This window comes from Podarcis muralis, chromosome 8 (assembly GCF_964188315.1).
Source record: "Podarcis muralis chromosome 8, rPodMur119.hap1.1, whole genome shotgun sequence".
NCBI lineage: Eukaryota > Metazoa > Chordata > Lepidosauria > Squamata > Lacertidae > Podarcis > Podarcis muralis.
The window spans coordinates 20,775,966-20,788,781 of NC_135662.1; positions in this window are offsets into that span (position 1 = coordinate 20,775,966).

Genomic DNA, 12,816 nt, shown 5'->3' on the forward strand with positions numbered 1-12,816 from the left:
GAGCAATGTGTCTTTGCTTCTTTCAAGTCCTAGATTATCATGCCAATTAGTACTTACAGGCTCTTGTATGCCTTGAAAGTAAATGCGAAGGATTTTTTTTTAGGAAGGGGGTGGAATCCAATCTGCTGAAATGCATTTATAACTGTAGCAAAATATTAAGATACAGCATATAGATATACAGTGGTACCTCAGGTTAAGTACTTAATTCGTTCTGGAGGTCCGTTCTTAACCTGAAAGTGTTCTTAACCTGAAGCACCACTTTAGCTAATGGGACCCCCTGCTGCCTCCGCGCTGCTGGAGCACGATTTCTGTTCTCATCCTGAAGCAAAGTTCTTAACCTGAAGCATTATTTCTGGGTTAGCGGAGTCTGTAACCTGAAGCGTATGTAACCCGAAGCGTATGTAACCTGAGGTACCACTGTATAGATATACTGTGTCTCAGGTCTTTGTGTTCTCTGGATTATAAGGAAAATTGGGTGATTCAGTGAAGGTTCTCACATTTCCAAGTTAGATTGCACCATTAACAGAGTGTCTCAAAGTGAATCACGACCTTGCTAAGTTTGATTGGCTCTGTGGCCTTGGCTCTCCTAAAACAACAACAACAACAACAACAACCCCACAATGGCTGTTGCTTTACCACCCTGAGAAACAAAGCCAATCTGCCTGGGAAAACATCCAGAGTTCAAGAAGGGAGTGTGTGCAGAGGTGGGAATATATTTTGAGTTGATGGACAGGTCTAGCTTTTAGTTGCATTGAATGGTTTTCACAGGCCAGTTGAATCAGAATGATTTGAAGGAAGGATTAAAAAATGGGTTTATTTTGCAGGTGGATCCATGCCTCCCCCCATTTAAGTGCATGGAGAGCGCTCCAATGTCTCCCCCCAAAACTGTGGGGGAGTGAGAAGCCCACCCTCTTCCAATGTCCCTTGTGGTAACAGCATCTTTGCTGGGAATGAATCTTTACTGGGAAGCTTTACGACATCCCAGTCTTTACTGGGAGTCTCTGATATTATACCACCACACCATTCACCTATGCACATCAATGGAAAGAACTCCACATTTTGGATATGCCACCTTTTTATTTTATTTTAAATATATATATATATATATTTGACTGCTCCCTTGTGTGCTTTCAGGCAACTCTCTGTGCCCTAAAGGGTGCAGAAGAGTAAAGAAAGAGAGAGAGAGAGAGAGAGAGAGAGAGGACCTGAACAGGTGGTGGACATTATTATGATGAAGAAAACCATTTCTCCTTCTCCTAAAAGTCCTTTTTTGGGGGACAAGTCAATATGTTGAGTTCAGTTGCAAGTTATTGCTGGTCTCCTAGAAATATATAGAAGGCAAGTAGATGTTAAACTGTTTGTGGTATATCTATATCAATGCTATGTTTTGATACAGGGGAGCCTTCAGACATGCAATTCCCACCCTACATCGTGAAACAGTATAGTCCTGAAGGCGTAATGCCTTGTGATTTTTCTGAACCTGTAAACCTGCCTTGATTGAATGCTAAAGCCTTCACCAGCTTCATATACAAAGAATCAAGTTGGCTCTCAAAGTGGGAGAATAATGGTGCTGTCCTAACTATGTCTACTCAGAAATAAGTCCTACTGAATCCAGTGGGGCTTACTCACAGGCACTGATGACTGGTATCCATTGGGACTGGCAGGGTGGAAGACAGGAAAACCAACAGCCCGTAGAACCAGAGTCAAGGACAGGCAAAGCTAACTAATTCTGGTCTTGTCCTGATCTGCCTTCTGTCTCCTGAGTTCTACAAGGACAGCACTGAGATGAAGGAAGAGAAAGCTGTCACAGGCAATGCCACCCCTGGGCTGGTTGTCTGTAAGAAGGCCAGCTGATGGAGGCTGTCAGAGTTCAGAAAGTTGGTGGGGCATTGTCACATTCACCCTAATGGACCAGCCTCCACAGCTCCCATATAACTAGGGTTAGAATTGCAGCCTAAAGCATCTCATGGTACAAGTATCTAGCCCTAGCTGTGTAACTAGTCAACATGAATGGATAGTTTCAGATTTACTATCAGTATATCGAAATGTCAGTGGGCATCAGGCTCTAAAATGGATGACATAACCCAGAGAACATTCACTTTCTTAAAGAGACTTCGGCGGGGGTGTCTCAAGAAACAGTCCATATTTCTACTGAGTCAGGAACCCTTAAGTCAAATAAATCATCTTCAGATAATATTTATTCTTCCATGTTTAGATGTAGACCCATCCTCCAGTATCCCTTTCATGCTTAAATTTAGAAGCACTGTCTGCTCTCAGGGAAACTACAAATCTCTGATTTCTTCACATTCAGATGCATCATTGAACTGTTCATTTATTTTCTTTGGGGAAATGGAGCAGAACTCCTCGGTGTATATTTTCTTTTCCTTTTTTGTGAGGCAAAACTTTGAGATTTTTCTCCTCTACTAAAGGCTTTGGCTTTAGATCTTGTCTCGCATCCACTGTATGTTATTTTGTCTTCCCTCTTCTGAAAATGTGATTCCAACGGGGTGATAGCCAGGCAAAATTCTGCCTTCATAAAACCAGGGTAGAACCTCTCTTTTTGTTCCTCACATACGTAGTGGCATCTACAGCAGCAAACACCGCCATATAGGTCCAAGCAGGTTACACAAAGCTGACACGGACATGGTGTAGCATCATCCATCTTAATCCTTTATGGTTGCTCTACGGTGTGCATTAAACTGTACATCATAGATATGCAGACCTAACAGGGCCCAGATTAACAAGAGACACAGGCTGAAGGACTTTGCCCATGCTGGGGATAGGATGCATTAAATTAAAAAATGCAGCCACTCCTTAAATTAGAATCATGTGGTTGAATGCACCTTGATGGAATCAGCAATGCAGGAATTGTAAACTTCTTTAACATACATAGGAAGCTGACCTTACTTTCACGTCAGCCTACTTGTCTATCTGGCTCTGAGTACCAGTGACTCTCCAGGCAGGTAAGAGAGAGCTTCAGGCCTTTCTCATCACCTGTTATATGAGTCATTCAACTGCAGGTGCAAGAAACCTTCTCTGTGCAAAGAAAGTGCTCCACCACTCAGCTATGGTCCTTCCTTTAGGCAGCTATTGTAAGGAAGGCTAATAGCCACTCAAAAGTGGCATGCTATGGGCCTAGGTGTTTACTTGGCTGAAAGAAGTGCTGTACCAATGAGCTGTGGTTGAAAGAAGGGAGCTCAAATTTCCATCAGGTAAGTGAGGTTGATGAAAGTAGCATTCAAGAGTGGAAATAATGCTCACCCTCACAGACAGTATAAAATAAGGTTGTTATGCTACACATAGTTACACATACACAACTGTTTCCATCCAGCAAGAGAGCTCTATGCGTGAAAGTGAGCTTTTGTGAGACTGGTGACTGGGAGTGGCCGCCAAGCCCGCATAACACCGGTCCTGAAAGAGCTACATTGGCTCCCAGTAAGTTTCTGAGCACAATTCAAAGTGTTGGTGCTGACCTTTAAAGCCCTAAATGGCCTTGGCCCCGTATACCTGAAGGAGCGTCTCCACCCCCATTGTTCAGCCCAGACAATGAGGTCCAGCTCTAAGGGCCTTCTGGCAGTTCCCTCACTGCGAGAAGTGAGGTTACAGGGAACCAGGCAGAGGGCCTTCTCGGTAGTGGCACCCGCCCTGTGGAATGCCCTCCCATCAGATGTCAAGGAAATAAATAACTATCTGACTTTTACAACACATCTGAAGGCAGCCCTCTTTAAGGAAGTTTTTAATGTTCAATGCTTTATTGTGTTTTTAATATTCTGTTGGAAGCCACCCAGAGTGGCTGGGGAAACCCAGCCAGATGGGTGGGGTATAAATAAATAAATAAATTATTATTATTATTATTATTATTATTATTATTATTAATCATTATCATTAGTGCTGCATAGCCAGATTTTAAAGCAGCCCTGCTGCTGAACAAGGTAAAGATCTGGTGTAATTTTACACTGGCTTAATTTACACCAGCCTGCTTTACGCCAGCTTCGTGAGCATAGGATTGCTTCATAAATCCTACCAAAGTCAATAGGATTTGCCCACAGAAGACATGACTGTAAATAAGCAGTGAGGAAATGACCAGCACCTAGGAGCCATAATGAAATACACCAGGGTCTTTCAGTTGAGTTCTTTTGATGTCTGCTGCCACCTATAGCATATTAGTAACATTTTTAATGAAGCCAAAAGAGCCAAGTTCAAATGAACTGTTTTCACCATACAAAACTAGAGGAGGAGATTGAGGGCTGAAAAGCAGTTGATCCAAATTTTTGATAAATTGGCTTTTATTTTCTAAATCCACATCAGCGCCATGCTAGGATTATGTCCTGTTTAAGACAAAAGTACCATTAACATATCCCACAAGGGAATAAAGAATTAAGCCAGGACTGGTGCGGCAGAGTTTGACTTTTCATGAAAAGTTATGAGAACTATGTACAAACATTAACCCATCATATCCTGAGGTGTTAACTTCCCAAACACTCAGTGGCTTTGCTGAGGTCTAATTACTTCATGGGAGTTATCCTGTATCTGATAATAGTCAACTGGGGTTATCCTGAGCCACACTTAAGAATGTGGATGTCAGGGAACTGCCATCGGCTCAGAGACGAGAGATGAAGGGGCAGTTGTGTTACAGGGAGCTTCGGAAAATCTTGCGAAGCAGTTCCTCTTCTGGTGAGGAGGAAAGCCCCACCTCCAGTGGAAAAGAGGTGCAAGGACCAGAAGATGCTAGTAAGAGCCTTAACACCGCGCCTGAGCAAGCCAGAGAGGAAGGAGCCACGCCCTTGCCATCGCCCATCATGCGCAGTAGTTTGAGGCACAGGGAGGGGCGGAAAAGGCTGGGGGTGACAAAACCTTTATGTTGGTGAGGTACAAAAACAGACCACTCCCAGATTCTGCTAGCGATTGAGCCAGACATGAACTTATGATGCTCTTCACTGTAAATAGTTTGCACCAAAATAAAGCCTGTAAAAGACAGGTCGGAGTCCTGCCTGGTTACTCTTGAGCAACCGCAACAGCATCTGACAGTAGCCGTTTGCTTGATCAGGTCTCAGGTCTCTGAACAGAAGGCAAACTTCGTTAGCAAGACTGCAATAAACTGCCAATATTGTAGAACACAAGATAGCACTTAATGCAGAATTACATTAAAATAGATTTTTAAAGCATGGACCAGGAATCAAGATTGTGGTGATGATGATAATTAAAATGGAAGTTTAACTACGTGCTTTCCTTTATCTGTCTCAAGTCTTACAACATTCAGTTTTATCCATGAGTTTCAGTATTATGAGAGAGGGAGAATAACTTTCCTCTGTCAACTCTCTCCAGGCCATGCATAACATTATAAATTTCTATCATGTCTCCTCTTAGCTGCCTTTTCTTTAAGCTAAAAAAATCCCAGGTTCGGTAGGAATCTTCCTCCACCTATCATTTCTATAAACCCAAAGTCTCTCCTAGAAGTGTATGCGTTGACTGGAGGAGAAACAGGAAATATCTCGACCTAGATGGAAAATCCATCCCTGAACATTCACCTGCTATTTTCTTTCATGTTCAGTAGTGAAATTCATGCAGACGCAGGAACTTACACCATTGCTTACATTTCATTCATTGACGGCAACACACACAGAGAGATTTGTTCCACAAAACTAAATAGGGTGGACCTGCACTGCCTGCACTCGGATGGATCTAATTAGCAATAATAATAAAAAATACACTCCTTCTCCCACCCCCACAGTACCTGCCAAAAGGTACAGTTCTGGTTTGAATTAATAGCTTAGCAGGCAGCGAAAGCCGCTAATCTTCTTGCCCTACATCAGCTATCTTGTTTCTTTGACCTTTTCGCTTTCTTCTGTTCTAGCCAGAGCAGCATGCAGATTGGGCTCAAGAGGTCACAATGCTACAGATAACCTTTGCATTCTAGCCAGGACTTCCCACCATAACTAATTCGCTTTAACAAATATTTTTCGGGAAATCAATATTTGGAATACTGAGCAGATCCAGTTGTTGATGCCGTTCTCATCCCTTGCCCGTCAGACGAGTCACAAAAATCAGCTAGCCTGAATGAAAGCACGGATATGAACAGGAATAAAAATTACTCAGTGAAAACCACCTAATTCTTTGACACTGCAGTATTGGTTGGAGAAAGGAGGGAAATACCATTGTCAATGTGGTCCATAGAGTTCTGCACCATATATTAAAATGGTTTCCTGCACACTTTCCATTATTTTCCAATGTCCTGTGCTTTTTTTCATATACACAGTTTCATAAAATAAATTTTAACAGGCCTACCTATGTACTTAAACAGGATGATACTGAACACTTTTAAAGGCTCTGATCTTGAAGGGGTAACAAAACAGTGGACCATATGTGCATCTCACTGTGAGATATTTATTCACACAAATTGTAAGTTCTCCACTGAAGTTCTATGTTTCATGCAAAGCTGCTAGGAAGAACAATACTAACTAAGGTCTGTCTGTGCCCTGCTTTCTCCCATTAACATTCTTGGTATAGATCTGCTGCAGGGGGAGTCATGTCCCTCCACACTTTGCTAGACCCCAGTCCACATCAGTCCACATCAGCCCCGGTCCATACAGCCAATGCTCAGGGGTATGGGGAGCAGTAGTCCACTAACAGCTAAAGGGATATAGATTCCCCGTCCTTGATCGGCTGCTATGCAGCTCCATGTCCCACGCTCAAAATAGCATGATAAGGACCAGGGGTACCAACTTGAATGAAATATGGGGGAGGGGGGCAAGGAAGCTCCGCTCTGCAGAATTGATCACATGATGTGATGTACACATGCACACCATTTGAAAAGCAATGCCCATCAACTTTGGTGGGCCCAGGGGCCCTCAAATATGTTATGGCAAAGGGACCTCAGCCCCTAGGAGTTGGCTCCTATAATAAGGACTATGGTTCACTAGTAGAGCCAACACTGGGCTTATTTTCTCTGGTTTCTGGGAGCAGTGATGCTGGGAAGGGGAGATTCTCAGCTACCTCTCCTCCCCCACAGCCTGGGGCTATTTATGTTACCCAAATGGTGTAAGGTAAAGGTTAAGGGCCCCTGGATGGTTAAGTCCTGTCAAAGGCGACTATGGGGTTGCGGCGCTCATCTCGCTTTAGGCCAAGGGAGCCGGCGTTTGTCCACAGACAGCTTTTCAGGTCATGTGACCAGCATGACTAATCCACTTCTGGCACAATAAGACACCATGAGGTAAACCAGAGTGCATGGAAATGGCGTACAGTCATACCTCAGGTTAAGAACTTAATTCGTTCTGGAGGTCCGTTCTTAACCTGAAACTGTTCTTAACCTGAGGTACCACTTTAGCCAATGGGGCCTTCCGCTGCCACTGCACTGTCATTGCACAATTTCTGTTCTCATCCTGAAGCAAAGTTCTTAACCCGAGGCACTATTTCTGGGTTAGCGGAGTCTGTAATCTGAAGCGTCTGTAACCCGAGGTACCACTGTATACCATCCCGCTGCAGCAGTACCTATTTATCTACTTGCACTGGCGTGCTTTCGAACAGCTATGTTGGCAGGAGCTGGGACAGAGCAATGGTAGCTCACCCCATCGCAGGGATTTGAATCTTCTGATCAGCAAGCCCAAGAGGTTCGGTGGTTTAGACCGCAGTGCCACCCGCTCCCATAGTCAAATGGTGTGGCAATGGTTATATCATGAGAAGGAGTCTTGTGGCAGCAGGACACATAATGATATTTACAGAGATAGTTCAGCGCACAATTAAACTATGGAACTTGCTGCCACAGGAGGAAGTTAGGGCTACAAAGTTGGATGGCTTTAAAAGAGGATTTGACAAATTTGTGAAGGGCAAGGCTATCAGTGGACCCTTGGTTGAAAGCAGTAGTTTTTCTGAATGCCAGTTGCTGGAAACCACAGGATGGAAGAGTCGTCTTGTGCTGGGGTCCTGCTTGTTTCTGGATGGCCACTGTGAGAACAGTGGGTTAGATGGGCCATTGGCTTGACCCAGCAGGTTCTTCTTATGTTTTTAGATGGTGCAAAAAACGAGTTGGTCCAGGCATAGCTTGGAATTCATTCATAAACGATTCCGATCATGGGCCGAGATGACCCTGTTTACCCTTCCTACTCCTCTTCATTGGCACTGGCAGCTTTCTAATCTGAAAGAGTTAAGACCAAAAGGGAAATCAGCTGTACTGTAATGCATCAAAAAATGTCAAAACACTCAAAGCCTTGTCCAATGTATCTAAATGCGGAAGGAGATTGCTAGTGCCCGGCCAATGAATTAAAAGATTAGTGTCAGGGAATAGGATAAACTTGGGATTGCACCAGGAAATATTACATTACTTTGTTTATTCCAGAGAGTTTGTCTCCAGCGAGTGGCTCATGTGTTATTATCAGGGAAGATTGCACAATGTGTATCTTGACCAGCTACAATGGGGGTGGGGGTGGGGGTGGGGGGCAAGGGCTTCACTGAAAGCAAGATTTTTGTAATTCTTCACATAAAGTAAAACTGGATCTAACCAAAGGTCTGGCTGCTCAATATTCTGTTTGCCACAGCAGCCAACTATGGAAAATACACAAGTTGAAGGCAATGGATTCCCACCACCTCAGGAACCTCAGGCCTCAAATGTGTCTGGTGCTCAGGTTTATCACACCCCTCCCTGCAGCCCACACCCCTCAGGGTTCCTGTTCTGCACCTTCCTCAAGGGTCTTTGCCTGCCTGGAATGTGTCAGTGAGCAGTGATAATGCCTCTTGCTTGCCATTTTGTGCTGAATGATTTGCCTCCTTTTTTCTATCCTATTGAAGCACAAATGTAAGTAATGAAGCGAAGAAGTGTTGCCCTACCATTAGGCAAAATGAGAATGCAGCCTCAGGCGGCAGATGCTGAGGCAACATTGGCAGCCACCCGTTCCTCCAGCCATTTCCATCTCTTGGTGAACAGAACTGTATATGCTCCATGGCCTGACCTGGCTTCCCTTAGCTAACCCATTGCCAGTGTTCAAGGGAGATTCCACTGCCAGTCCAGCCAGCTTCTGGATGTGGGTTGGGGAAGGTAAATGTAAATGAGTAAATGTTGGAAATGTAAAGAAACTGAAGGTACATTCTTTCACCTTTGGTGGACGTGCCCAAGGATTAAGGCTTTCTGGGAGATGATTTATAATGAAATGAAAAAGGTATTTAAATATACCTTTCTGAAGAAACCAGAGGCATTTCTCCTGGGCATGGTTGGCCAATTGGTGTTAAAGAAGGATAGAACGTTCTTTATGTATGCCACAACAGCAGCAAGAATACTTATTGCAAAGTATTGGAAGACACAAGACTTACCCACTCTGGAAGAATGGCAGATGAAGGTGATGGACTACATGGAACTGGCGGAAATGACCGGCAGAATCCGAGACCAGGGAGAAGAGTCGGTGGAAGAAGATTGGAAGAAATTTAAAGACTATTTACAGAAATATTGCAAAATTAATGAATGTTAGAATGATGTTGGATTGAAGTTAAGTGGTTTTTAGCAGCAATGTTAAAGGAATATGTAAAAATGGATTGTTAACAGGGGATAATTAAAGCTATAATATATTAAGATAAAAGATTAAGATAAAATCAAAGAGGGAAAGGATTTGCTGAATTAACTAACTGAACTGGAATACAAAAAAGGGAGGTGTGAGGAGGTCTGGGAAACAAGCAAACGAAAGATAAGATATGGAAAGACTGATTTGTTTTTAAATGTTTTATTTTGTATTTTCTTTTTTCTTTTTTTCTTTTTGTAACATTTTGAAAACTTTAATAAATATCTTTTTTAAAAAAAACATTAGGCAAAATGAGAATGCAGCCTCAGGCAGCAGATGCTGAGGCAACATTGGCAGCCACCCGTTCCTCCAGCCATTTCCATCTCTTGGTGAACAGAACTGTATATGCTCCATGGCCTGACCTGGCTTCCCTTAGCTAACCCATTGCCAGTGTTCAAGGGAGATTCCACTGCCAGTCCAGCCAGCTTCTGGATGTGGGTTGGGGAAGGTGCAACATCTTCTGATGGGAAGGACCACAGCTCAGCGGTAGAGCATCTGCTTTGCATGCAGAAAGTCCCAGTTTCAATCCCTTGCATCTCCTCATGAGACTGGGAATGTCCCCCATCTGAAATCTTGGAGGGCCTCCATCAGTCAGGGTAGACAGTGCATTTTTTCTCAGGATACTCAAGAGTACACAGTATTGGCACCATATTTTTTTCTAAAGGAAAAGAATTGAGTGTAGACAATACTGAACTAGATGAGCTGATAGTTTAAAGTAGCTTCCTGTGATCCTGTGTCCTTCGCTTCAGGAAGAAACATGTGCTGGGCCAACCCTGAGGACAAGCTAGGTGGGCCTCAGTCAACACAGGTGGTATCAAACATAGTCCTAACTCAGTTGACCAAGCCTTTCATTCCGTTTCATGGGAATGGGAATCATAATCAAAAGTAAGCCATCTGTGGGGAAGCTTTTGTGATCGAGTGACAGGAGATGCTAATTGGGCAATCGCCTGTCTTTGTTGGCCTCAAATTGGCTGCTTTGCAATCACTGCCTTCTGCAAACGTCTTTTGTGCTCATCAACAGACTTAAACGCAAAAGTTAATATAGACAAAGTGTTGATTTCAGGAAATCGCCAATCACAGCAGGGTTCAGTTGAAAGTATGGAAGGGCAAAGGTAGATAAATAACCTTTGTGTAATTCTATTTTCAGAATTCAGTATCTACTGCGGAATTATCTTTAACAACCGACAGGGTGGCGTCATGGCAAGTGTCAAGTTTCGGACCTTTTCATAGCTTAAATTCCTACATTTAGTCAAAGGTTATACGACTCCTCTCGGGCAGCACAGTAGGTGGCCTAAAAGAGTGATATGAAGCTCAGGGAAATGATCTAACTGCCAAGTATCCTTTCGCTGAATGCCTTTGTGTGAATCCCATCAACAGTCTTATCCACACAACAGAGGTAAATCAAAACACTTGAACTGAAGCCAAATTAGACCCACTGAAGTCAACGAATGTCTTGGAATTAAATTCTGTTGGCTTCAGCTGATGTTATTGTCAAATAGCTGTGCATAAGATTGCGTCTTAAGCCAGGTTTAATGGAGATGCAAGCTGGGTGAAAGTTTGCTTCGAACCAAGACGAAAAATAGGAATAATCAGTCTCTCCCGTTCAGTAACTCCCCCCCTCCTTCCGCAAACTTATTTTTAAGAATTAGATAGCTTGATTGTGTGCAGGATTGCAGCCTAAGTAAAAGAAACAAAATCTAGAGAAACCAGTGAAATATATTTCTCTTTTGGCCACTTTGGAAAGAGCCTTTTTTGCAATCATATACTCCTTTGCATGGTATTTTGTCTTTAAAGAGGGGGGGGGGGAGAGAATAGTAGTCACCTTCTTTGCTTAACCCCTGATGTCTTGGGTAGTTAATGCACATTTTAACATTAATTCTTCAGATCAACTCTCCCCACCTAGAACACTAAGTTTTAATATATATGTGGTAAGGCTAATATGGTATATATGCTATAGTATGGTATATGGTATGGTATATATGGTATGGTATATATATGGTATAGTATGGTATGGTATACATGGTATATAATATGGTATATATGGTAAGGCTAATTGCCACCCATTATTCATGAAACAGATTGTATGTAGCATCCTTCCCTTACAATCTGTTTTTGATTTGAGGGGGAAACAACCAATCCTTATACTCTAATAATCACTACCGTACATTGTCTTGCAGAATAGTCAGCACTAATCAGAAAGGAGAAGGGGCAAAATAGTTTTGGGTCTTGAATAGCCATTTTTATGTTTAGCTTTTCTGTGCTTTTCGGCCCACGAAAAGGCATCTACTCTGCTTTTCTGTGCCTTTATTAGGAGATATTTCCTAGCTAGAAATAACATTCTAATCATTTTTTCCTTAGTATTTTCATCCTTCATCTTGAGTTTGTAGGTCCAGAGCGTATTCCTTTTTAATGAAAACACATACCTAGAGAAAGGCTTGGCTTCTGTTTTACCCGGATTAGCATCTTCTCGGGACAATTTATCAGGAACAAAACATTTAGGAGAGGAAAGAATTAATACTACACATAGTATGCATATACATGGATCTTCTAAACCACGGGAGCAAACCTCCAGATGTTGGACTTCAACTCTCAGCAGTCTCAACCTGCAAGGTCAATGGGCAGGAAAAGGGGACTTGGAGTACAAAAACATCTGGCAAACTACTGATTGGCTATCCTAGTTCTATGCCAGCCTTTCCCAACCTTGGGTCCCCAGATGTTGTTGGACTGCAATTCTCATCATGCCTGGCCATTGGGCTGTGTTGGCTAGGACTGATGTGAGTTATAATTCAAGAACATCTGGGAACTCAAGGTTGGAAAATGCTGTTCATTTTAAACTGGTTTGAGTAAACATTCATAGAACACAACCTGACATAAATATAGTATATCCATATATCCATATGGATATCTATTGATCTACCTATCTCTACATTTCTATGAGAAAGAGAACATTGTTTTAATAACGGTAAGTTTATTCCATGAGTATTGAGATCCTGGACCACATCAGTACCTGAACAGGTGACTCACCAGGAACCCTGTGAACATTGTCCTGGGTTTCACAGAGGATGCAAATTAATGACACAAAATATACATAAACTAAATAACGTTTTAAATGCTATATGCATTTCAAAGGCAGTATGCCATGTGCCATTGGGGGTGAGGCTGTCATTTGAGCAAAGTATCTGAAGTTCTGGTGGATACATGGAGTTCCTTTTATGGTGTGAAATAGACCTGAAGACAAAATTTTAAAGGAATGACACTCAAAGGAAGGTTGCAT